The sequence below is a fragment of the Buteo buteo genome, chromosome 9, assembly GCF_964188355.1.
Source record: "Buteo buteo chromosome 9, bButBut1.hap1.1, whole genome shotgun sequence".
Taxonomy (NCBI): Eukaryota; Metazoa; Chordata; class Aves; order Accipitriformes; family Accipitridae; genus Buteo; species Buteo buteo.
In genome coordinates, this window is record NC_134179.1 from 23,877,696 (window position 1) to 23,903,657 (window position 25,962).

Consider the following 25,962-nt stretch of genomic DNA (forward strand, 5'->3'; position numbering starts at 1 on the left):
ATCGAGATGCTGTGCCTAGTAAACTAAGCTGATGCCCTAAGGTTTCAAGCACAGTAGCTGGGCCAGTTAGGCGAATTAATGCTTTAATCTGCTCAAGCTCCTGTCCAAAAGCTGTGTGTTCAAACCCTGGCCGAGATGAGACAGGGTGTTTTCCCCAGGGACAGGCATCAGGCCTCTGGTATTGAAATGAGCCTGCCATTTACAGCATCCCATGCCAATGAAAGTTTTCCAGGAGACCTAAAAACCAGGGGTGTCTGCAGGAGCAGGAGGCGTATGAAGACTTCTAGCTAGGCTGAGCAGCAGGGAAGGTTGAAACTAGTTAGCTCTCTCTTCACCCATTCATTGCCATGAATGGGAATTAAAAGTTATTACTTGGCATTTCCTAGGATTAATTTAAATATCTCTTTATTTATTTTGAACATTGGGAAGGCATGGATCTGTAGAAGAGCATGAAGAGCAAAACATAACAAGCTAAACATGGCAGGGTAGTACCTTTCTGATGAAGGCTGCAGTTTCTTTTTCTGATTTCACATATGTTTTCTAGATCCAGCTTGTTTTCCAGCCTTGTTTGCTGAGCTTTGCAGAAGCTGGAATCCTTGTTAGCAGCTAGAGGCAAGTTAGCATTTCCAAAAGTGTAAAAGAGATCTAGGATCCTGAAGTCAGTGGTGTCTAGTTCCCAAACCAAATCTGACCATGTATTTCAGTGGCTTCCAGTGAAAACCTGATGATCTCCAGGAGGCAATCTGCAAGCTGGTTCTTGAGACAGGAGCATGGCAGGGACATGCCCACACTCTAAACCCAGTCCTCTGACAGTGCAACCTCCTTGCTGCTGATGCCATGTGCTGTAAGACCTCTTCATATCCTGACCAAGCTCCCTCTCTCAGGTGCTGGTGTTCCTTTGGCTTCAGATGTACTCAGTCAACACCAGCTCTGCTCGGTGGAAATGCAGATGAGCTGAAATTATGGCATTAAAACACCCTATATGCATATAGCTTGTCAGGATCTTCCCTTTTTTCCTCACTATAACAACATTTATTTATCTACGCAGTCAATACCAGGGAGACTTTTATTGTCAAAGGCAAATACTGTGAATATACTCACAGATCCCAGTATCTAAAAAGGAACATTTTCACAAATGAGCAAATGAAAATATTGATCACTCATTCAGACTGTGTTATTGAACAGGAAATCAATTTGGATTTTGGAGCTTGAGTGTTTTCATTTGTTTCATTTATTTTTTAACTGTTCCTCCTCAGGCCAGAAAGGGTAATGTCAAGGTGCATGAAAGCTGTGTTGCTAGCCCAAAAGGTTAAGCTACTATATCTCACTGTCCTCTCCATGATCCTCCTTCTGCATGGACAAATGACACATTGTGTTGGCAACACCAACATGCTTCTTGTTACGGCAAGAGTAATTTTCTTTTCTACCTTCTACTCCAAGCGTCCAAAGATGAAAGGATCATGTACTTCTCAGTGCTCAGCATCCTAGATTAAATGAGGTGGAGTCCAAACTATGACAGAAAGCATTTCAAAAGCAAAGTATTAAAAACTGCAAGAGACCAAGTGGCAATGTGAACAGGAAGAATTTAGTTTTCAAGCGTGTAAATATTGTCCCAGGTACAACTCATGATTTAATAATTATACCACTTTATCATATCTAATATTATGTTTGTGAGTTAGAACAGTAGTACCACATGCAGTTTAAAAGTGCATGTCATAGGACGTACCCTCCCATAACAGAGAAGAAAGTGCAATTGTCATGTATGCGGTGTTTTGCAGTCAGAAACAAAATGCTACCACCGAGGCCAATGCTTTCTTATTTCGCTACTTGACCACACATCACCTGGGTAACTGAACCTGTCAGAATTCAATTCTGCAAAATCTGAATATAATGAAATTAATTTTGATTCAAGTCAGAATGAAATAAAAATATACTCTGTAAACCAAGCTGTTAAAAACATATATAGGTCAAGGAAACTGTAGATTTCAATTCCTTTTATTTCAGATATTAATCTTTATATTCCAATATATAAAGTGTAAAATCAAAGATTTTTTTTTGTGGTGAAACTCAAAAGCACCTGTATCTTGTCATTCATTTGGAAACGAAATGTTTTTAAAATCAGCACATTCCTCAGAAGATTTTGATCTTGACCGAGCAGCATATCTATTAAAAAATTTATAACCAGAATCAGTATGTAGCTATGCATAGCCAGAATACAAATTTGGTTGACTTCGCCTTTTTGCCATGTATATAGATATTTCTCCTTTCTGTAGCATATGTTTATACCACTTTCTTTAAATTTGCGAGTGTTACATCCTGGTCCTGCCACTTGCTCTGTGTGAACGGGTTATTGCACCTATGTATCCTTTGTAGTCATGCCCGTTTAATAGATTAATCAAGCATACGTGACAGATTTTCTTTGAGAAATATGTTATCTAATAAATCTTTGATAGATGATAAAATCATTGGTGTATTTCTCATTGGCGCCAGTCTTCCTCTGAGATGAGAAAAGGAATGTTTTGATAAAATAATCAATCAAATATATCATAACTTTTTCTATTAAACTTTATTGTTTAGAGTGTGTATTAACCACTACTACAGTAAGGGATAACAAAAAAATCTTTTCCTGGATTTTAAAAAATGCTTTTAGCACCAAAGAACTGCATCCATTCAAAACCTTACAAGGCCATTTTTCATGGGCACTGAAAGTGTAATTTCTGCAACATCTACATATTTGGCAACTGCTATGGCGAGTTCTTAGAGATCCAGAAAATGGATAATGTAGCAGTTCTCAAACAGAACATAACTAGTTGTAGGATAAATTAAACTATAAAACTACTCCTCTCAATTTGAAACATAGCAGTTGACTTTAAGGGAAAAAGAAAAAAGGAATTTTATTTTGTACATTATGACAATATTCGTATAGAGTAGGTTCTATATAGCTTCTATGAAATAGGTTCTTTCAATGCAGATATGTTCTCTATGTCCTTAATTAGATAAAATATTTGTTTCTTTGAGGGATTTTTTTTTCTTTTTTGACTAAAATGTAGAGAGCTGTAAGGAACTTGGAGAGACAAGTGCAGTATTCCCTCTGAGGCTCAAAAAGGTTGAGTTTGCAGGAGGCATCAGGAATGGGCAGATCCTTTACAATGCTAGAAACTGGGAAGTCCTTCCTTTTTCCCAGGTGTATTCAGTTCTACAAGTCCTGCCCCACGCTTGTACCACAGTTGTGCACGGGCTCCCAGGATGAGACCCTGAGCATACGTCCCCCTGAGGGTCACGTCCCCTCCTGCCACGTAGGGCTGCAGCATAGCTCCTTCTGTGCACCACATGCAAGTGGTCTGCAGCTGATTCTTCACCTATTGCTGACTATATCTAGAATTGTGCATGTGGGATGGGGATTGACTGTCTTCACTCAGGACACCAAAGTTCACTGTCTACATGTAAGCTGGTTGTCCTTGCCATTTATCTTGTCCTGAGATACCTGCCTCAGATAAGGAAGATGATTTGTCTCTGCTTATTCATTTCTACTGCCCATAAAGAAGGCTTGATGTGGCCAGCCGAGAGTTAGGCTGTGCCAACACTAGCAAGTATCTCAATGCAATAGGAACAGACCAGGAGACCAAAGCAGCTTTGGTGCTCAGGCCCCAACATCAGCACCGCATGCAGTTCAGGGGGATTACTTGAGCTCGGGCTTGTGTTTCAGAGCTGTCCAAAGGACCTGTCCAGGGTTAGCACCCTTATGTCCCTGCTAGGGGTTGGAAAGTGTTTTGGTCTTGGAAGTAGAGCTTCTGGTCTCATTTCCCTCTAGAGGAATCCAGCTTCAGCTCACTGAAACTGCTCTGCAAACCAAACCAATGTGCAGTAAGGGGCTATGATTCATTTCAAAACCATGCTGCTGCCTGCAACCAAAATGCTGATGTAGGCATAGCCTTAGTCAATCAGCCTTCACATGTCTAAAGTTATGTGAGGTAAATGCTGACCAATGAATATAAGTTTGAACCTTACCTAAATGTCTATCTTCTCATAGATGCATTTTGAGACAATCAGCATTAAAGTGAAAGAGCACCATCTTTTTTTAGGTTTGGGTTCACCAGTTACTGTCGCCTGTGCTTGCCACGATCAACTGAGGGGATCTAGAAGCAGATACTTTTTGGGGACCTTCAAGACCAGCAATATTCCTGAGGGTGGAAGAAAAGCAACCAGGAATTGAACAGACCACGCAAAATAGGGATCTATTAAAAAAGCCCCATTATAAAGTACCTGTTCTCACAAATCATCTGAGGGGAGGGGAAAATTTACATTTATAAATATGTATGGAACATGGGCACTTAATCTAAGGCACAGAGGACTCTCTGAGTAAAACATGGATTTGAGCTGAAATTGCATAAACCCTTAAGTAGCAGTTTTAATTTCTCATTTTTCCTTCTCCACCAGATAAAACATCTTAATGTAATTACAGCAAAGCTGTGAAAATACTTTGCTGGAAGAGATAGACAGTTAAGGTAGTGATCTGCAGCCTTTATCTAGCCAAACTGTACTTTCTAAGCCTACACCACCAGAGACTTTCTCGGAAACTGTGCATACATTTGTGTGTATGCATGCATAACTGTGTGTAACAGAGCCCTCGATATTAGATTACATCTGCATATCCTTATCTATCTGTTATGCTCTCTGCAACTTTCGAGTAGGAAGATGTATTCTTGTATCTCTTTCTAGTATAATTTGCAGGGCTGCTCAGGCATAAAAGAAGGAATTTGGTTCCATTTGAATCATAATTTGAATTAGAAAAGAAATCTCTGAGCATGATTTCATCTTCTCTAGCAGGCAGATTAGCTATTTATACACGCACACATACATTTTCCTTTATCTAACAAGTATGCCATGTTGTGGTCATTGGCCACATGGCCCAGCCCATGATTCTCTGAAGCCAAGAAAAAGACATTCTTTCATTTGGCAGCAGCAGGATCAGGCTAAGACATAAAAAGTAGTGAAAAAAGGCCTTTCCTGTAGAATTTCTGGTCTTGCCTAAAAAAAGTAGCGCTAAATATTTCACAAGAAAGCCTGATCCTTCAATCTAATTTTAGACATGATGTAATAGGAGCATGTACTAAACAACAGGAGAGAAGGGGGGGAATTAAGGACAAGGATAAAGTAATAAGAGCATGCATTTCTCCAGCCTTGTTATTTGTGCATATTGGTAGCTCTGCTGAATGTGAAGACGTAGTAATTTATTTATTTATTTAGTACTTATTTTGCCATATGTACTAATAACCCATAGAGGCTATGTCTGCTGTTGTGAATCTTTCTCCTTTCCTAAAGGACCGTTTCGTTTCTTTACAGGTATAATGAAGTAGATGATAGGTACAATACATAAGGTTTACTGGACATTAGTGCTGACTTCCTCGGCCAGGTCCTGTCCAACGCCCACCATCCAAAAACATCTCCTACGTGTACGTGGCAGATGGGAAGCAGGAGGCAGAGTGGGGCCAAGCCTTTAGAAGAGCCTTTTTCTCCTCTCATTTGCTAGGTTACAAAGCACAGCCTTCACCACAGTCCTGGAGATGGGTACTGGGAGCAGTGGTTGCAGAGGACTTCACAGTGGGTTTGGCCAGGAAGAGGACAGGGAGCGGAGACTGCAGGCATTTGGGGCGCAACAGCACAGCGGCGCGAGCACCCTTAGTGACCCGTAAGAGCACTATTCTCATGGCAGCTCCAAACCTCTGCTTCCACTCCTTGGGGTGAATAATGCCAGTTTCCACTTGCAAAATAAACCAGTTCTCTCTTCAAATGAGCCTGCGTTCCCTGCCCGCACCTACAGCAAGTGTGTGCGCTCGATTAAGGGCTCAGTGTGGCTCTTGCAATGTGGGAGATGCTGCTTTGCACAGAAATCCATGAAACGGCATTCTTTCTTCAAGTGGATTTTGCAGTTCTCTGCAAGCCAAATCAAACATTAATAACATTCAATCAACATTTCCATATGTAGATATTTTTATCAAACCGCATTCTCTTTCATTATTATTTTTCAGTACCTCTTTGGTCTCTTGCACGTATACATATTGAGCAAAGTAAATAGCAGTGTAGCTTTATGAAATGTTACTTAACATTTATGAGTGTTTTTTAAAGTTTCTGATTTTGTTGCTCTTGCCAGTACCAGTAAATGTGTTTGAAGTCCTTCACATGTTGCTTTGTTTATAGTAGAAACACCAGATTTTGCTGAGGAGCACATCTCCGTATTGAAAAAAAGAAGCTGAAGTTTTATTAAATAAAAGCCTTCAGAAGAGTCAGTTGCTCCATAACAGTTGTGTGCAAGAAAAAAAGTTCGTGTCCATTTTCGTTAATGACCTCATGAGTTTTGCTAGTTAAAACTGAAAGCAAAAAACCAGGACTGATGCTTAACTGGCAAGAAGCCAGCACAATGAAATTAATAACATATGTTGAAGAACCCATTTGTAACAATTTTTCCATTTAAAAAAAAAAAGTGGCAGCTTAAAACCACTGACAGAACTGTCTTTTCTTTTTTCCTTTCTTTCTCTTCTTCCCTCCCCCCTTCCCCTTTACTACATGGGACACTTTGGCTTATGTCCAACTGTGCGGTACCAAACTTGTCTCAGAGTTCAGATTAATGCTTTATGCAATTTTAAGTGACCCTCTTGCAGCTGCTGCTTAGGGGAATATTGTAGTGAATGTGTTTGCTCTGAGGAGCTGGTGGCAAAACTAAGGATGCAGCAGCCTCCCCTTGGCAAATACCAGATGTGGCATACGCTGTGTTCAGCCCATCCTCAGCACTTACCTTACTCCTGAGCAATGTGTGGGGCACTGCCCAAGCTTGCTGCCATCCAAACACAAATTCAGCTGTAAAGCACTTGGCTTGTGAGTTTTTTGGCTTGGTCGTTCTCTCGTCACATGCAAGTGAATCTTATTTATTGATACCTGCAGTTCAGGTAGAGAAGCGAGGACCTTGGTCCCAGGAAAGTTGCTGCTGTTATTACCCTCTGGGATATGTCACCTCCCTGTATTTTGACCTTCCTTCTGAGCCATCATTTTGTTTTCATTGTGGTTGGGTTTGGGGTTTTTTACTACCCCCTCTGGAGACTGTACTGGACGTCCTTCAGTGCAAAGCACTCTCCTTACTAAGTTCCCCTTCAGATTTTCTGTGTGAAACTCCAGGCACACTGGGACTTCCTGGCACTGCTGGGATTCTCCCACTGAGAGGGTTAAGTACCTACAATGGGTTACACAAGCCAGAACTGGTTTTGGTTATTAAAGCTGATGGGAGAAGAGCATTGGGTTTTGAGAAGTTACTGCTTGGGATACAGGAGACACCTTGGGTTTTCAGAGTGGCCAGTGAGTTGGAGAGGTGCTTTAAGGATACCCTGGCAGTTTTCAGCTGGGCACAGGGAATGACAGAAGAGGAGGATTCCCAGCTGTGGGAGTGCAGTGAGATGCCCAGGGGGGAGACATTGCCTGGAGGTAACTAGATTATGTATGGGGAAGTGAATGAGTGGGTTGATAAGGGAAGAGAAGGGAATGAATGAAGCCGCGGGTGTCCAACAGGATGCAGGTATTGAATGATGCTGAAGACGATTCAGGAAGCGAAGCAGCACTGCACAGCGGGTGGAGACACGAAACAGGCAAAATAAGGAAAAAGAGTTAAAGTTGCCAGATACTACAAATGAAATGGAAGTTTTCTAGGCAATTAGTGCTCACAGTGAGCTGGGAAAACAAGTTAAAGCCTTTGTAATAGTGGACTGAATTCCTCTTTGTGTAATCTCACTGACTTCAGTGGGTTATACAGGGTGGTACTGTGCTGAATTTGGCTCCAAAATCAAAATACAGTTAAGTGTGGCTATCGTGCTGTGCCCTGACTTGGAAAGAAATTGCAAGGATTGTGGATAGGAAAATCTTCAGTCATCAGTTCATTGTATGACTTCAGTAGAAAAGGAAAACAGGTGGAGCAGAGTGGGGGGAGAAGACTGAGTGTATGAATGAGGAGAGAAATCCAAATTAGTTCCAGTGTTTGGAGACTGTATGAGGTGCTAGTTCCATTTCCTTGCAAAACTGGACACTTTGGGTCTCCTCACAGAAAGTATACCATTGCTCTGGAGATGGGACAAAGTTCGGGAAACATTTGAGAGACTAAAGCTGTTTTCCACCAGAGAAGGAAAAACAAGATAACACTGTGCAGTATTTTTATAACTGGTGGTCTGCACGGGCTTCGTTAACACCTACAAATATAATTTCTGATAGAAGGTAATAGGCACAGCAGGTGTTTAAGATATACTTAGCACCAAGAAGAATGGAAACTTTTTAAAAGGTTTGGACAGTGAGAAGGTGTCTAGATCACAGGGTAATCACAGCAATGGCTAACCCAGCCATCTAATATTGTTTAATATTTGCATTGCACCCTGGCCAAGGTGCCAGTCAGTTACAGCAATGCTGCTGTTCTGAGCCCTGCACGTGGAATTACAGAATGTGTCTGTATAGGCTGTACACTACATTTTATTAAAAAGTGGCTGAAAATTACGTGCAAAAATGACAATACAGAAAAAAAAAGTGCTTACAGAAATGTTTAAAGCACAAAGTAGAGGCTAGGTTGAGGAAATTTTGAAAAGGTATTGCTTTTCAAAAGGTGTAGGTAAGCCAGCTCTAGGTTTTTAGGTATGATGTATTTACAAGGGCACACGTTATAGTTTCTAGGTATAGAAGGTCACCTTCTCTTCACTGTGACTTACTGTGCATATTCAGGTTTAAGCCACATACCTATTAATTTTGAACCTCCTTCTTATTGTAATTTCATGGTTTTATTACTGAATATCTGTTATTCTGTCTTAATTAAAAGTCTGACTTCAGGAGCCAGTTTTTGCAATTTTCAGCAGTAAACTGAAAAAATGTATTTCTAAGTGCATATGCGTTATCATATATAAGGCTTCTCAGTGTTGCCATCAAAAAGAAAAGGAGGTAACCAATTTGTGTCAAACTGAAACAGAAATTTGTGGGTGAAATAACAAACAAGGAAATGAAATAAATCATCATTTGTGTAAACATAAAGGTTTCACAAACCACAGTGAAACATCTTCAGATAGGTAAGTCCATTGTTTGATTTCAGTTTAACCTTCATTCATTCTGACATGAAAAAAGTGGGGTTTGAAACAAATTAAATACTTTTACAATTATTTAACAAATCTCTATTTTTCAGCAAAACTATTAATGGAATTAAACCTTCATTTGCAAATAAACTCAGCCCCTCAAAACTTCATTTTTTTCTGACAATTACTTAGATTCCTTTTCTCTCACATTTGACTGACTTAGTTTTTTGAGAGAAACATGATTGAAAGCCTGATCTCATTCAAGTCAATAGCCAAAACTCCATTGACTGCAACATAGTCAAATTTTGTGTACGCACTGAATTACTCAGGAGAGTTCTGCTCAATCATTGTCTGTTCTTGTCTCCTTCAGCTGGTCATGGAAAGTGCAGGCACAGCACCTGATTCTCAGTACTCGACTTCCAAAGTTAAATTAATCCAACTTTTAAAAGGAACTCTGTAGAACAGCCTTTTCATTTTCAAGGTAGTTAATTGGATGAAAACGAAACTGAGACTCCATTATTCTGCATTTTACTTTGGCAATTTTTAGCCCCTCTTTTTTTCCCTTTACTTGAAAAATGCATAACATTAACTTATATTCACAGATTTGCAAATCTCTCTTTTATATAACCATTAAAACAGTTTTTCTTAGACTTCTGCACATTACATAAAACTGTTTTTATAACAGTAATTTATTAGGTTAAGTTGGAGAGCTTTTACTGCTCTTTATGTAAAAAGACTGGACTGATTTTGGATCTCTTTAATGTGGCCCTTTAGATGTAGTAGCTCTGATATTCGAACTTTCTTGGAATGTATGCCCAGTAGCTTGGTAACGTGCAAAATATGCCAAAGAAGTACCATTCCTTTCAGAAAAAAAAGGGCATTGTGCTCTCCTACATTCTTGCACTATGCATAGCCCAAGGAGTAAAAATGCTATGTGAGTCTCCATGGAAAAAGGGTCTGATGACCCAAAAGATTGTTTTTGTGGCCTTCTGTGCTGAGTAGATCTGTAGGCCACAGTAAAAAGGGTGGGTCAAATTGGGAAATCTTGTCCTAAGAAGAAACACTGAATTATGTTTTACTCTTAAAAAGGCTGAAATGCAAAAATGCAGTCAGAGATCTAGTGTAATGTAATGTAATTAGAGATCTAGTGGCAGGAGGAAAGTTCATCCCATAGGAATCCCCTATGTAAGGTCATGTCCTTTCCACCTCACCTATAGGATATCCTGCAAGAGACAGCTCTATGTCTGTTACCATGTAATTAATCTAACTAGACCTGTAAGAAACTACACACTGATCAGGTTAGGAAAGTAATTTAGGTCTAACCAGTCATTGGCAAGCACGCTGTGCAATGATCCAGTCTTTCTTTCTTTCATACATAATTTTAAGGACAGAATCCTCTCTTTGACTCAAATAATTTAGCCTGGTTCCATAATGACTTTGTAAATCCAGAGTGAGGAGACATGTCCAAATCTTCTTTTATTTTTATTGTTAATTGAAGAAAAGCAGCAATGCAATATGGAATTTTTTCCCATGGCCAAGTCTGAAATGAAATGTTGAGGTGATAAAACATAACTATATCCATTTTTTAACTGTATCCAAGACAGCAAAACTCTTACTTTGTGTCTCCAGGCAGGTGGTTTGGCATATAAGGTGTTCTTTCCTTTCTTCATTTCCTTCCTTTCAGGCTGGGAGAGCACTGTTACTGTTACCCATTCGGCATCTCTGTGGTGAAGCCCAGCACAAGACTGCCACAGGAATTAGAGGTCATCCTCTGGCTGAATGAAAATCCTAATATGATTAGAGCTGACTACATTCCCTTTAACACTGAAGCTGGCATAAAACTTTTCCCCTTCAGGAATTTCTATAGTTTTCCAGTTTCCAACTTTCCTTGTCCTCTTTCAGTTGTTTGTGGGACTGTGCTTTAAAGTTGGATCAGTGAGGTGATATTAGTTAAAAAGAAGCCCTTAATTTTAATGTTTACTGAGCATTACTTGACTCTAGTCATCCCCTGCTTTTACACTTTTGGGGGATCTGTTTGACCTGGATAGCAAAGACACAATGTGCTATCAAGTCCTGTGGTAGAAAACCATTTCAGAGCTAAAATTGTCCAGGGATCTGGAAAATGCAAGCACGTAGCCATATTTTCAGCTTTTGATATTGTGTGTTGAATGATTTAATGAGATGTTTGTGGGTTACTTTAACTGGGGCTGAATTCTGGCTTGCACTTTGTGGTCTGTGTTGTAAATATGGAACCAAGCTCTCCAGAAGCGAAAGTCAGCTCTGTATAGCATGTGTGATCTAACATTAGGCTTAAGTCATTTTAACTTTTGCTGAACTCCGCTAACTAGCCATTTTAGGGCAAAACTGCTATAAATAATACAATTTGCAAGATGTAAATCAAAGTTGCAAATACTCGCTTTAACCATTCAGCCTAACAAGGAATCAACGCTGCATACTGTAGCTGAGATGAATATCTAAATTAATAGGAATGCCCCTACAGTTCAGCCTTACAGATCAAGTTGCCTGGCAGGAACTGTAAAGCAAAGTGAAAGATTGAGATAAAATATAAGTATATTCATTCTCTCTGGCTTTTGAAATTGCTGAAAATATGAAAAGTGATAATGAACTTTATAAGCACTTCCCGCAGTATTTCACAGTCTGTATTTCATTTTTGTGTTGTAATAAGTCTTTTCAGTACCAAATACTTGATTGCTTTTCACTGGTGATTTATTTGTTTTTAACGTGAAATTCAGGACTTGACTAATACACCTCACCACTTCTTTTTAAAAAGTGAGCTACCTTTTAAAGAAGCACAGAAAGATTTATCATAGAAGTTGTGAGTTGTGAGTTTTGTCGCCTTTTAAAAGTGAAGACATGGGGTGAGGCGTTTTTTAATAGACTGAAATTAAATAAATGCTGCATAAATATATGGCTACTAAAGTGGAAAAAACACAACACATACTGAAAAGGGAGGCCTGATATTTTTTTTTCTTTTTAGATCAGGAAATCCTTACATTAAATATAATTTTTCATCCTCTGAATTCCTTTTGAACTGAAACAGTGAAGAACCAACCTGTGTGAATGAGGATATTATAACACTATCACTTCATGCTTGAAATGCTACCTACTGTTTCTGATGGAAAAGTCCTCTACAATCATGGCATGTAGCATCAATTTGATTTGATTCAATCATCTCTTACTGTTTACACTAATAAAAGTTGTAGCTTTGTTAATGCTGTGTTCAAGTAGGTAGGCAGAGCTAATCACATCCCCTAAAGCAGTCTCTTACCTCCCAGAAGGTGAGTCTCTTTCCACCATCACAGAAATGGCCTCTAATTTACCTGGGATGACTTCTGCTGATTCATGTAGGATTCAGGCTTGTCCTTAAATCCTAGAGCAGGTAAACAGGCCAGGAAGAGGCAGTGCCTTTGGCAGCTCTGTTGCACAGTACATAATGATTTACGCAAGAGAAAAAGAAAATTATAAGCAAAAGTGTAGCTTCTGAACTCAAAACTAAGAAAAAAACAAATGTGAAGGATTTTCTCATTTGCAGCTTTGATGACTTACAAAGACTTGTGGCGTTATTTCAGCAAAGCATTTTGGCATGTGGTCAGTTGTAAGAGGGCAAGTTCTCCTCTACTCAGCAAAGCACTTGAGCACATGCTTAACTTCAACCATGTTAAATGGCTCTGCTGAAGTCAAATGAATGTAAAATGATTTAGAGTAAGACTTAAAGTTAAGTCCATGTTTCATAGATTGATAGCATTTAAGTACAGGAAGAATGATAATAATCATGTAGCCTGACCTCCTTCATAACACAGGACCAAAGAATTTTGCCAAGTGTTCCCAATATGAAATCCACTGCTGCTGCCTGAACTGTAACTGCGCTTTCAGAAAGACAGCCAGCTTTGATTTAGAGACTTCACAGGAGAGAGAATCCATTGTATTCCTAGAAAAGATGGTTTTTCAGCAGTTAAGATCCTTCATTGAAAAGAGCTGTGTGCTTGAATGCTAATCTGAATTTGTTGAGATTCAGCCTCCAGCCATAATGAGCTTTTCTGTTAAGTTAAAAAGTCAGATTCTCCAGTTTTCTTTCTTGAGAAGTATCCTCAGGCAATCATTATATCAGTTCTTAATCTGCACTTTTTAGTGGATAAATTAAGATGCTTTTTTTCTCTCACTTCTGTTACTGAAGTTGTGTTTGTAGCTCTTTCCTGAACATGTTCCAAATTGCCAACATCCTACTTAAATGTGTACATCAGAAGTGGACAGAGACATCCCAGTAATAATCTTACTAGCTGTCAGTAATCCATAGTAGTAAAACTCCTTTGTTTCTGTCTGGTAGTCTTCTCCTGTACATACATTCAGGACAGCATTTGCCGGCTCAGCCTCTGTGTTGCCCTGAGACCTCTTGCTCTTCTGTTTGCACAGCAAAACCACTAAATCCTTTTCTGAGTCACTTTGTGCCTAAAGACTGTTGACCATGCTGTAAAACTAATCTGTATTTTTCATTCTTAATGAAAGGTCTTAATTAACCATCTCATGTAGCATTTAGCAGCGATACAGGTGAGGTCAACTTACTAATCAGCCCAGATTTCTGTGCAGTACTGGTATGTCTTCCTCATTACTCATAACTACCAATTTTGGTGTCATTTGCAATGATTTTTTATCTTCTTCTATACCCTTTTAAAGAACTGAATCCTATTGAGCAACAAATCTATGCTAGAAATGTGCCTATTTAATAATTATTTATTATGTATATTCCCTTTTTTGAGATGCATTGCCCGCCAGAGGAGAGGAAGAGAGAATAACATATACTACGCTGTTTTGCATAAAAATAAAATTGACTAGTCCCTAGTGTAAAAGAATGAGCCAACAAAATACACAATGAAAAGTAAAAGAGACCATAAAAACTCTTTCTTATTAATTAATAGTGTTGGTGGAAAATTTTTCATCCTGAAGTTAGTTATTCATGTGAATTGCTTTAACAGTAACTATTTCCTGTGGCTTTCATCACATGGTTTTCCATGAGAAAGTGAATTGTGTGATTGTGGGTGAGTTTTCCAGATTTAGGGGCTTTAGTTAATATCATGGAGAAAGGCTCTTAAAAATACATGGAGATTTGAGAATCGATTGATTTCACTACAGATCGCTGATTGAAAAGAGTCAATGTGACAATGTAACAGCGAGAGATTAATTTTAGCTTAAGAAATAACTATGTCACAAGTGGTTAGTTTTTAATTGCCATTCTTAGATGTGATTATTTCTCAGTTGGCTGCTTTCCCCTTTCACTTTCTTTCTAAATTAGAATTATTAGCACAAGAAACAAAATGGACTTTTACATCATATGTGAAAAACAGGCTCAAGCCTGACTGACTCAAGCCTATTTATGCAATCTTTCTTTAACTGCTGAATCTCATCGGCTTCGATATATGAACAGTAAAAGCTCATTACTGGGTGAGATATTAAGAAGAGAGCCTCCTAAATACAACCCTGACACTTGAAAGAAAGGAGTTTTATAGTCCGCCAAGTCACTTGCCTCCTTGCGCATTTTGCTTTTCCTCCTTGTGTCTGAGTTTTCAATTTATAAAACAGGAATAATAATCTTACCTTCTTTTATAAAGTGCTTTGAGCTCTGCCATGGAAAAGTGCTTTGTCAGAAGCAGAGTTATTATGCAGGCCCCCTAGCTTCAGTCTTTTCAGAAGGTGGTTTTACTTTGGGTAAGGACACCTATGTGGTTGCTCCGTCCTCTGTTGGGCAACTTCTAGATGTTCCTGTGCATGTTCACAGCATCGCAGAGGAAAGCTGGTCTAGGAGACTGGCAGACCAGTCTGTAATCTAAAAGATGAATTTAAACAGAGAAACGGCCATTTATTTCCCTTTCCATAAGGTCCAAAGGTGAGAGCGAGGGACTATGACACACTTGGCTTAGTTTTTGTACAAAACCCCCTCCACCCCGAAGCAGCTCTGTTTTCAAATAGCAATTATTATTCACTGTAGGGGAAGGAAAGGGTGTGAAGTAGATGAACACCGGAGACTCACACAATGTCCAGAAAACTTTTATTGCTGGAGGAGTGCAGGGTGGAAAGCAATAAAGATCGAAATCCTCAACTCTTACACAAACTGCAGCTTACCAAGGAATAGCTCCATCATAACCACAAAACCCCAAACTCCCTCCCTGCTTCCTCCTGTTCCTACAGCCTCCAGGGCTTCAGTGTGCTTTGGGCTTGCTTTTTTTTTTCCTTGCCTTTTTTTTTTTTTTTTTTTAGAAACATATATCATAATGTGTTTTCTTTCTTTTTTAATAAAAATATCAAAGGAATACTTATCAATGACTGAGGAGGGAGAACTGCGGTGCAGTCTATTTTTTAACTGGAACATGCACCATGCTGTGACACACTCATCCAGGAGCAGGAGAAGATTGATGGCTAGACATGTGGAGAGAACTGCCACTGATTGAAATCAGACAACTGCAAGCTGTGAGGGAGATCCAGGGGAAACCATTTTAACCACAGTAGTCCAGTCTTAGCACGCTTGGACAGGGTCTTTCCTCTGTCTGAAGTCTGCACTGCAGGACACAAAGAAACTAGGCAGTACAGTGAGGCCAAAGGCAAAATATGAAACTATGACAACTTGGAAGATATATGTGTACGTCTCTATCTATCTCACCTCTGTAAATTATTTCCTTCACTAACAGATAATAGATCAGAAATTTCATTCCTCAAGTACCAGTCATCTTCTTACACCCTTCAGATTCTTTTGCAAAGACCAGAAGAAAGAAAAAAAAAAAAAAAAGCTTTCAAGTAGGAAAAAAAAGAACTGGAGCAGTACTAGAAACCTGATTTTCAGAAGTGCTGAGCACCTGGAGTGTCAATTACAGTTACTGGGAGCTGGAGCTGTTCACTACGTCTAAAGACATCAGACTTTCTGCAGCACAAGATCGTGAAATATTTACTTAATTCCAGTTTGGAAATGTATCTCTTATTTGCAGTAAAACAGGGAGAAATAAAAAAAGTGATGTGGAAGGGAGCGTTCCCCAGCACCCATCACTGGGGCTGCCGGGGTGGGTGTTGGTAGCAATTGCGCAGCCATGCACTTGCACCGAGACATTTTTATTTCATTACTGGTGTCAGTTTACAGCCATTAGCTAAGCAGATTGGCCTGGACCAAAATGCCTTCTTTTTGTGTGCGTGCTTGTGTCTTATCACTAGATCTTGCTTCCATTATTTAAGTCTTTTTAAAACAAAAAAAAAGGAAGGAAGGAGAGAAAAAGAAAAGACAAGAAAAGAAAGGCTTTACGTGCATTATGTTTTGTGGCTTGTCTCTGTCCTCTAGCCAGAACAGTCTGAAATAGGTTTTATTGGAAATCATTACTTAAATTCCAGCACTGAGGAGAATATTGATCTCTTGTGCATAATGGTTACCAGACCGCGGAAAGTAGCAGAGAGGGCTCCAAGCGGGCCGACATAATGTCAGTGACAATTCATTTTTTTTACCAGTTAGGATGCTGGTTTAATATCCTGCAAAAGGCACTTAATGCCAGCCCTTTCATACCATCTGTCCAGTGCCGGTGGCGGGGGGCTGCTCCCGGGACGATGGGCTGGCAGGCGTGTTGGAGACCTGCTTGGCCAGAGGCTGCTGGCAGAGCCCCGGCATTCCCCCGGCACCCCGCACGCGCTCACCAGCTGTCCCAACTTTCCAAGGCGCTCCTCAATTTTCTAAATATGTGCCACATAAAAATAAAATTTCGAACAGCGATGCACTGAGGAGCCCCATGCCTGCAGCACATAATTCATTCATGGTGTCCGTAGCCCATTATTCCCACATTCCTCCCGCAGAGCTATCAATTTCATCTCCGGCCAAACTGGAATCCAAATCTTGGGAGTGCAGCGAAGTGGCCGTGGTGTGGGTACGCTGCTTTCCTTCCCCCCCCCACTCTTTCTTGACTGTCCCTTTTTTTTCCCCACCCTGCAAGAAATGTTACATTCCTTTTATGTTTGCAGGCATGAGACTCTTGGAAAGAGCCACGTGAGTAACTCCAGCTTCCCAGATTTGGTAGATTTCAGGGGAATAAAAATTTGCAACTGTCCATCCGTTAGATGCTGAACCACACAGAGAACACTACGATCTTCTTCCCAAAATAAAACTGCCAGTTGTTCCATGCATCTCTCACCTACCAACTCTCATGGGAATACATGGGAAATCAATGTTTTGCTAATGAGGTTTCTGCTCATCTCATAAATTGTGTGATGATTTCTATAAGTTGCCCTGTGTTTGTCATTTCAGTAACCAGAGGCACAAAAGTTTCCACAGATATCAGTGGCATTTAATTAACATAGCAACTTGGACACCTGCACCAGTGCTGCAATAAGCTGTGGAGAATGGTTTGTACTGCATTTAATCAAGCCAGCAGCTAGCGCGATGTGAGCACACTCAGAAGGGTACCAACAAACTACACCGTAAATTTGGCTCAAATCTCCTAGCTCTTTTTTCTCTTCCGAGCCATTTTGAAACTACTCCTAAAAAATTGTCAGAGAAATGCTCATCAATGCACTGCAACAACAAAACAACAACAAAAGGCTGCTCATGTGAAGCAAATTGCGACAGATAAAAAGAGGACTAATGAAGGAGCTGGCAAAGTAATGTCATCATGGACTTCAAGTCTGTTACCTGTATCCAGATCTACTATCTGCTTGCTATGTTTAGCAAACAAAATCCTTTTTTCCCTCAAAAAAAGAACATGAACAGCTAAAGTTTTTGCACCTCTTGGTAACTTAAAATAAATATTAAGTGAACAACTGTGTTTAACCAGTAATAGGAAAATCAATAGCAGTGGATCTCAGATATCCAAAACCCATCTAGACACAGTGCTGGGTAACCAGCTGTAGGTGGCCCTGCTTGAGCAGGGGAGTTGGACCAGATGACTTTCAGACGTGCCTTCCAACCTCAACCATTCTATGATTCTGTGATTCAGATGAAAGACATGTAAAAATGTATTTAATTGGTATTAATGTGGTTGCACAGAACTACGCATTTCTAACACAGGAGCACTTAAAGGTCAGAGTCAAATGCTAATAATTTGAGACAGACAAAAGGTTATTGTTATTCCTATTTTACAGTGTGAGAAGAATGTAAAGACCCAGTGTTAGAATTCATCACATCTAATATTAGCTATCTCAAAGCTAGGCATTTAGTTTAAGAAAGAGATCTAGGCTCTTCTGTAGTCATGTGTCTATAAAAATAGCAGAGGTTGCTGATATGGCCCATACCTCTTGTGTGGAGTGGACCCTGAGGCAAAGATCTCTCTTCATTCATGCTCAGGGTTTGTCTTGGAAGGAGCCTGGGAGAAAATTAACAGCTATGCGGAATAGGCTACCAGAGACATACAGCTAGAGGAGATTTAGTCCATGCAGAATCTAGAAAGGGGAGTGAAATATCTTCTGGCTGTAGTATGATGAAGGACAGAGCCTAAGCAACTAGCTTAGAGCAGAAATTCCCCTTCTAGATGGTAAAGTTAGGTGAGAGGGATCTGGGTCCTGATGACTTGCTTAAGGAAGTCAATCTCATAGAAAGTCCAGGGCAGAAATAGAAGTTGAATTATGTTTTCCAAATTCCAGTTTGGCAAGACAGACTTTTGCTAATGATGATCCTCCACTATGAATATTTATAGGTTCTTGCTTATCATTTTCCGAAGCAGAAATTCAGTAATTTAACGCAGTCTTTCCTGGTTTTCCCTGGATTTTCTTTATTTTCTTTCTGCAGTTGAGAGGCATATGGAACATGTAAATGATACAGTAATCTTGTGAGAATTCATATGTGGTTTCCAGAAACAGACATGTTACAGAATCATTACACTATTAGTGTCTATCTGTGGTCCTCTAAAAATCATTACAGCTTTTAAAGAATTCTAATTAGGCATGTCTGAAGCACCAAATCCAGGTGGATTTTCACCCACTTCCAATAATATGGCCGCTTTGAGCCCTCGCTGAAATAGATCATATCTCTGGAATCTAGCTGCAACGGAGATCAGGTTCTGACTTATCCCATAACCTCCCAAAATAAAGTTAAGTTGCTCTGATGCAGCCTGTTTTAAAGCTCTGTGGGGCTTACAGCTGTGTGCCTGTTAACATACCCTCCAGTCGCTTTCATTCAGTAGTTACAAAACATAGCATTAAAACAAAGAGGAGAATGATGAGATGGGTCATTCTTCTCCTCTCTTTCCCCTGCAACTATTTTTTTAAGACTTTCTGGGTTTGTTTTGTACTTATATGGTAATTTCCTGCACACACCTATGGAATAACGCTGTATCATCAGCATCTGCTGCTCATCTCATGCAGTATGGTACCTCAAGACTAAGGGGGAAGAAAAACCTATTTCTATCCTTAATTTTGAACACAGTCATTCTTTTCTTAACAACTGTTCCAAGATATATATTTTAAGGTAGCAAAGTACCATGTCCATAAAAAAGGCCCTGTCATCAATTTTGTACCTGAATCTACATTATATCAACAAATCTCTGCTACTATTAAATCTTTCTGATGAGCTAAACTAAAGTAATCTTTAAATACCACTTCAGTGTGGCCGGGGGAAATGAATTCAATGAAACAAGCTCAGTGGTTTTGGTTTTCATACAGATCACATCTCTGCGCTCAATGTAAAGAAGAAAAGATTTGGTGGAAATACATCATATAGTATAGCTGCACCAACTTTAAACTTTCAAATTTATACCCCTACTCCCCAGTTTCAAGACTGGACTGTATGTTTATAGTAGCCTTAAATGACTTAACAGGAAGAATACAAGGGGCTTGTTTCACAGGCAGTTGGTATAAGGACTCATTGTATTGTATAAATCCACGTTAATGTATATCATCTACATAATAAGAAGACTCAGATTCTCCTTAGAAAGCAGTAAACAAAACCCCAAATAACATTGCAGTCAATGAGCTCTCTGGGACCGGGATTTCACACAATATATTCCTGATCCTCCCAATTCAATAGACTTCAGAAAAAGACAGTAGGATATTCTTATAGCTGAAGTCATCCCTTCATATTTTTTTTTTTTTAAGCTTGGGTCATTTCAAAACCAAAATCACTGCTCATGGTCTTAAATCTAGGCAAAATCTAAATACCCTGCTGGTCAGTCACAGTCTGTAATGTTAAGCATGTCCTCCTTTAAAAAAATCTGTGAGTACAAATGAAGTCAATCAAGACTCAATTTGAAAGATGATGATGATGATGATTATTATTATTACTACTATTACTATTATTATTAAGAAAAAATAATGTGAAATCTGCGAAGTTTTGGGTTCTGCAACCAAGCACATCTTTATATAGAAGTCCTCTCAGGTAGATAAGATGACATAGGAGACTTTTTTTGGAAGATCATTGTCTGATCTGATTCTGCTGTTGCTTTGCCACAAGAGGAACTGGGTGTAAGCAGAAACAACTTCAGTTTCCCAGTTCACCAAGAATTTTTCAGTTTAGAAGAAGCTGTAGTGGTTCTTCCAGACCCCCTCCCAAATCCCCTTCCTAGATTTAGAGGACACACATGTATTAAAACTGATGATAAATCTGCAAAGTTATTCTCAAAGAGGCAATGAAAATTCGTAGTATATTCATAGATATACTATGAACACACTCATCATTGCTTAATAAAAGCAATTTAGAGCATGAAAAAAAATTATATTCGTTCCAAATAGTTTTGGTCAGGCCATATAACCACAAATATGTTCATACCTCGGGGTCTTTTTTTTTATAAACTTTCTGTTATGTTGATATATGACACTCACTGGAGGTGAAACTTAAAAATGAAATCTTCACTGATGAAATCATTCAAAGGAATGAGAACTTATAAAAAGTTTCTTATCATAGCAGAACTGCCTAAAAAGTGACAAAGGCTGCATGATTTTTCACATGTGCCATTCACAGTGCTTTAATGAGGAACTACAAGTGTTTGGTGGTTGTCAAAACTCCTGTTTGTGGGTCAGGAATAGACTGGCCAGTCTGGAGACATATGAGCCTTTCTCAAACAATGTTTGTAAGACAAAGGACAGTGCAGGGAAATACGTCTGTTCTTACACTTACTGAGATATTAAACTGCAGGAAAAAAAAACAAACCATGGAACTCATACCCATCTGTATGCTCTTAAAATGGCTCTGTAATATACACAGCTTAACCAGGGATACATACTGAATCATATTGCATTTGATTTTCAAAAAAATGTAGTTATCATTAAAGGCAATAACAATGATGATGATCATCACCAGATCACCATATGCTAATGTTCTTGTTTCTATATTGTAGAAGAGATACATACTGAGCTAACCCCTGGTGCAGAGAGCATGAATGCTCTCATTTAGATCTGTGTGGTCAGCAGGGAAAATGGGCTTGCAAAGCTGCGGGTACAGCCTGTTTCACATGAAATATATTCCACACATCCCTGTGCAAACCAAGGCTGGAAATAATTTCAAGGCTACACAGCAAACTGGTGTCCATGCTATAATCATTCTGTCAGGCTAAACTGTACAGCCTGCAGGACTTCACAGCATGTGGGCCACAGTTTTAGTCTCAGCTCTGTGACCATGCTACTAAAATCCAAAAACCAGTAGGAATGACAGTAATTGCAGCAGGAGAAACAGTTCCCCAGTGATTCTACTAACAGGAAAGTCTATGTAAAGGAAAGTTAATTAGCATTTCCTGAAGATAAGGCTCAAGAAGTGAGAAAAAGATAGTGTCCAAAGGGTAAGTGCTTGAACAGGTAGAAACAACGCCGGTGACATATGACCTGTTTTTTTCAGCTGAAATCTGTAATGATTGTCATGGCTGTAATGCCATCACTCTCTGTTGCTCCAAATACTATTAACCATTTGATGCAAAAAGATCAAAGCAGCTGACAAAATATGATTTTTATGTCTCTAAATATCCAGCTTTATTATTACTTTTTTTATTACCATGTGACAACTGTTAGCTGAACCTGCAGCATTGTCTGTATGAACCTTATGAGCAAAGCACCTCAGATTGCCTTTACTGGGTATAAAAGCGGCTTAGCAATTTTTAGAAGATCCATTGAACAGGATCAGACTGTTGGATTTTGCTAATGAAGAGTATCAGGATGCAATAACCTATTGGATTTGCTGTGATTTAAAAGTGTTAGCCAATGAACTGTGCTGACATGGGAGCTCAGCATGGGAATTTTGCAACATGTTTCTAATGGTTTTGCAAACTAATGAAAAAGGACGTTGATGAAGGTTATGTTGATTGCCATTTGCACCTGTCTACCTCGTGGTTTCTCCTTTATACTTCGGATCCATTCAGGATCAACAGCTCCTTTAAACCAAGAGGAAAATGGAAATAGTGATGAGAGGTTAAAAATTATACAGTTATGGAATTAATTTATGAAAATGTTATCTCTTTTAGTCTTTCTAGACACTGTTCCCTCAGTATTAAGCACCTCAATGTTTATTTTGACTTGCATGTTTCCAGTGGCTTTTGGAAAACATATCATCCCTCTTAAAGTGCAGTGATAGTTCAACAGTGCAAAAGGAACGTTAATGTTATAATTCTCTTAAGTAAGTAAGTTGTGTAAGTAGTGTTCAAATTCCTACCCCTAATATAATTTCAAGGATTATATATAAGTAATTAACATTGTTAAGGGCCTTATTTTCAAAAATACCTTTTACATTTGAACCAGTACAGCATGTGAATGCAACTGGTTTCTTGTCTCTGAAACAGTAAATCCCAGATCCTGGAAAGCCATTTCATCCACCTGAGCTTCTCTTGGGGGGCACATCTCCAACTAAAATCCTGCATCCTCCCATGTGTGCAAGCTTCCACTCCTATAAATCTCACTGCAGTTCAGACTTTCTCCTGGCAGAACAGCAGAGAACGCTGTGCAGAATGATCTGCTCTTTGGAGCCTATTTTGGTGGGGAAAAAAGAGAACAAAGAAAAAGCCCCTGCACAAAATTCCTGCTCAGAGATCTCAGCACAGAGAACTGCTAAAGATGACAGACATTAATCCAGCCTAAGGTGATCACCTAAGATGGAACTCAGTATTTGTCAGCTGTAAAAGTCTAGATGTATTCATCATCTCCCCATATAGAAAGAATGAGGGCCATCCTGGCAAAGATAACCAGCCATCTCAATGCAAGTCACTGTTCTCTCATCACCATGACACAAAGGAGAGACAATGTGACAGAAGAGTGCCAACATTATTCTTCTGTTTGATTTCCTTCATAGTCCCATATCTGAACAAATGCAAAAAAATGCCTATTCCGTACCCAAAATTGAGGTAGGCTTTTGCATATGTCATACTTGTCAATATAATGAAGTCCAAAGGATGTCACACAGGTATTGCATCCTTTTCCAATATGCCTTTATTATGTTACAACATGAGAAAAATGTACCATGGCCAAGTATCATTAACCTGTTGTGTCCAAACGTTGCTTGTACAACAGCTCTCGGACCTCATTGACAAATGTATACAGGTCACAGAAATCAACTTCCCCATTTTGTTCATGGTATGCCAGCTGTATCCTTATATTCACGATAAGGAAGATGCTTCGTCAGTAGAAAACATTTAGAAGGTGTTATAGTACCATTGAGGCTAATACCAACATACAAAAGCATGTGATACTCTGCCACTAACACATTGCCATAAGCATGCTTCCCAGCACAACACTTTTGACTACACTTTTAATACATGACACTTTTACACAGCTTGTGAGAAAACACAGAAGAAAACTGTTGCCCAGATTAGCCTTTTTGACCTTTGGCACAGTCATTAAAGTCCTAAAATCTTCTAAAAAATCATGGTCAGTGCTGGGCTTACCACTTCAAAAAGGATCTAACAAGTAGACAATGGTTATAAAGGCAAGCAAAGATAAGTACAGATATGGAAACTGTTTTGCATAACAAGAGACTAAAAGTTTATGACTACTCAAGAGGAATCACACTAAAGATTTACAACGTAATTAATACGGAAGAGAAGTAAATCAGAAAAACCTATATATCTATTCTCAAGATGGTACAACACAAGGAGACACAGTGTGAAACTAAAAGGTGCCGAAGGAGAAAAGGGCTGATGCCTCCAGCAATAAAAAAGAAAGTTCTATCATTCTATTCTGTGGGAGTAGACCTGGTGCTCTATTTCCCCATCATGCTGAGGAATACCTCGTAAAACATTACCATGCTTATGGTAAAAAAGCATGTGGTGAAACACACAGTCTTCACCCCTAACACTGCTTTCACTGGGAAGAATCAAGTGAAGAAATGACAAAGCACCAACTTTCAGATATTTTACTTTACAGTCTTTGCTTCTTAGAGAAAACTGGATTAATATATTTCAAAGGATTGGGTTTTCCAAAGCATGACAAATGAAACATTGAGATAAAACAGTGAAAACAGTGTTTTCTCCCCCAGAATTGTCATACCAAGAGTTCTGCAGGGAAAAAAGTGTTAAGTGAAAGTGTGTTACCTTCGAAACGAAGGCCTGAATGAAACAAAAGTTAATCAAAATATTTTTTAATAGAACAAGTAAAAAATGAAATAGGTTTCAAAAGGGAAATATACAGTTGAGTGAGCAGAGCATATGTAATTCACACAGTTAGATTAGATGAGATAAAACTTTTATAAAGAGGAAATTCTTTATGCTTCAGGGTATAATCTGGGTACTAACTTCGGCTCAAGGTTAGGGAGAAACATCTCCAGTGCATGGCTTATTTTACAGTTAGCATTACAAGATGCCTACCTCTTCCTCTGAAGTATTAATGCTGCATTTCTTGATCATTTGGAGTCAGAAATCCAAGGTGGTGTCATCTTAGCTATGGGTAGAGTCTCAAATCTGATGGGAATTAATCATCTGCGATGTGTTCAGTATTGCATACCCCAAAGCAGCTGTTCAGGTCCCAGCCACAATGTTTGGAAACCATTGTGCCAATTACTGCTTAATACTTTTGGAGACTGAATTCTTCTATGGTTGAATAAAAGGACAATCCTGATGTTCTTCCCATTGTTTCACATAATACTATTTCTAGTTAGGAAACTGGCCTACCTGGAAACTCCTTATGAAATTGATCTGTTTCACATTTTGAATGCAGAAAACAGATGCAGTAATTAGAAAGTAGTCCTGAGTGAAATCTCTGTTCTACCTCTCTGTCTTGCTCTTTCTCTCCAAATATATATAAAGACATGTATATCCATATATACATATACACGTATAGATATATGTATTTAGAGAGAGAGAGAGGGAGATAAAGAGATAGATCAAGCTGTGTTGTAGGAACAGAGAGTAGGTGAGCACCAGCTATGTGTTCTGAAATCATGCAAATCCTTGTAAATTCCTCCCACAAACAGATAAATGAAAGAGAGTCTCATAGGCTACACACACACCTGAAAGAGGAGGGCACATATCATTCTGCTTGTGAAACATCTATAGGTTGATGTAAATTCTAAGGTTAGCCTTTTTTCTTTTCCAGATTTCCAGTACCTTGAACATGAGCTAACAAGTGGAGTTTCTGCTAACATGGACAGAGAGTTTTAATGCTGTCCAGCACAGCTCTCATTGCTGTCTTTGTAAGAAATCATTATGCGCTACTTCTCACAGGCTTAACCACAAACACTATGGCAGCTTCAAGTAAAGCCCCATGTTCTCCTAGCTTATGTCACTGCCTCTGCATTGTTAACTCTTTTATAGTATTTAATGGGGAGAAATAAGCCAAAATCTATATTTACAAGTCTTGTAAATGGTAGAACTGTATTTTATTGAAGAGAAGTTCTGACTCAAGACCATGTTGTTTAAAGAGTTTAATCTATTTGCCAAACAGCCATTTGACAAACATTATTTTTTATTCCCCCAAATGGTTTCTTCTGCAA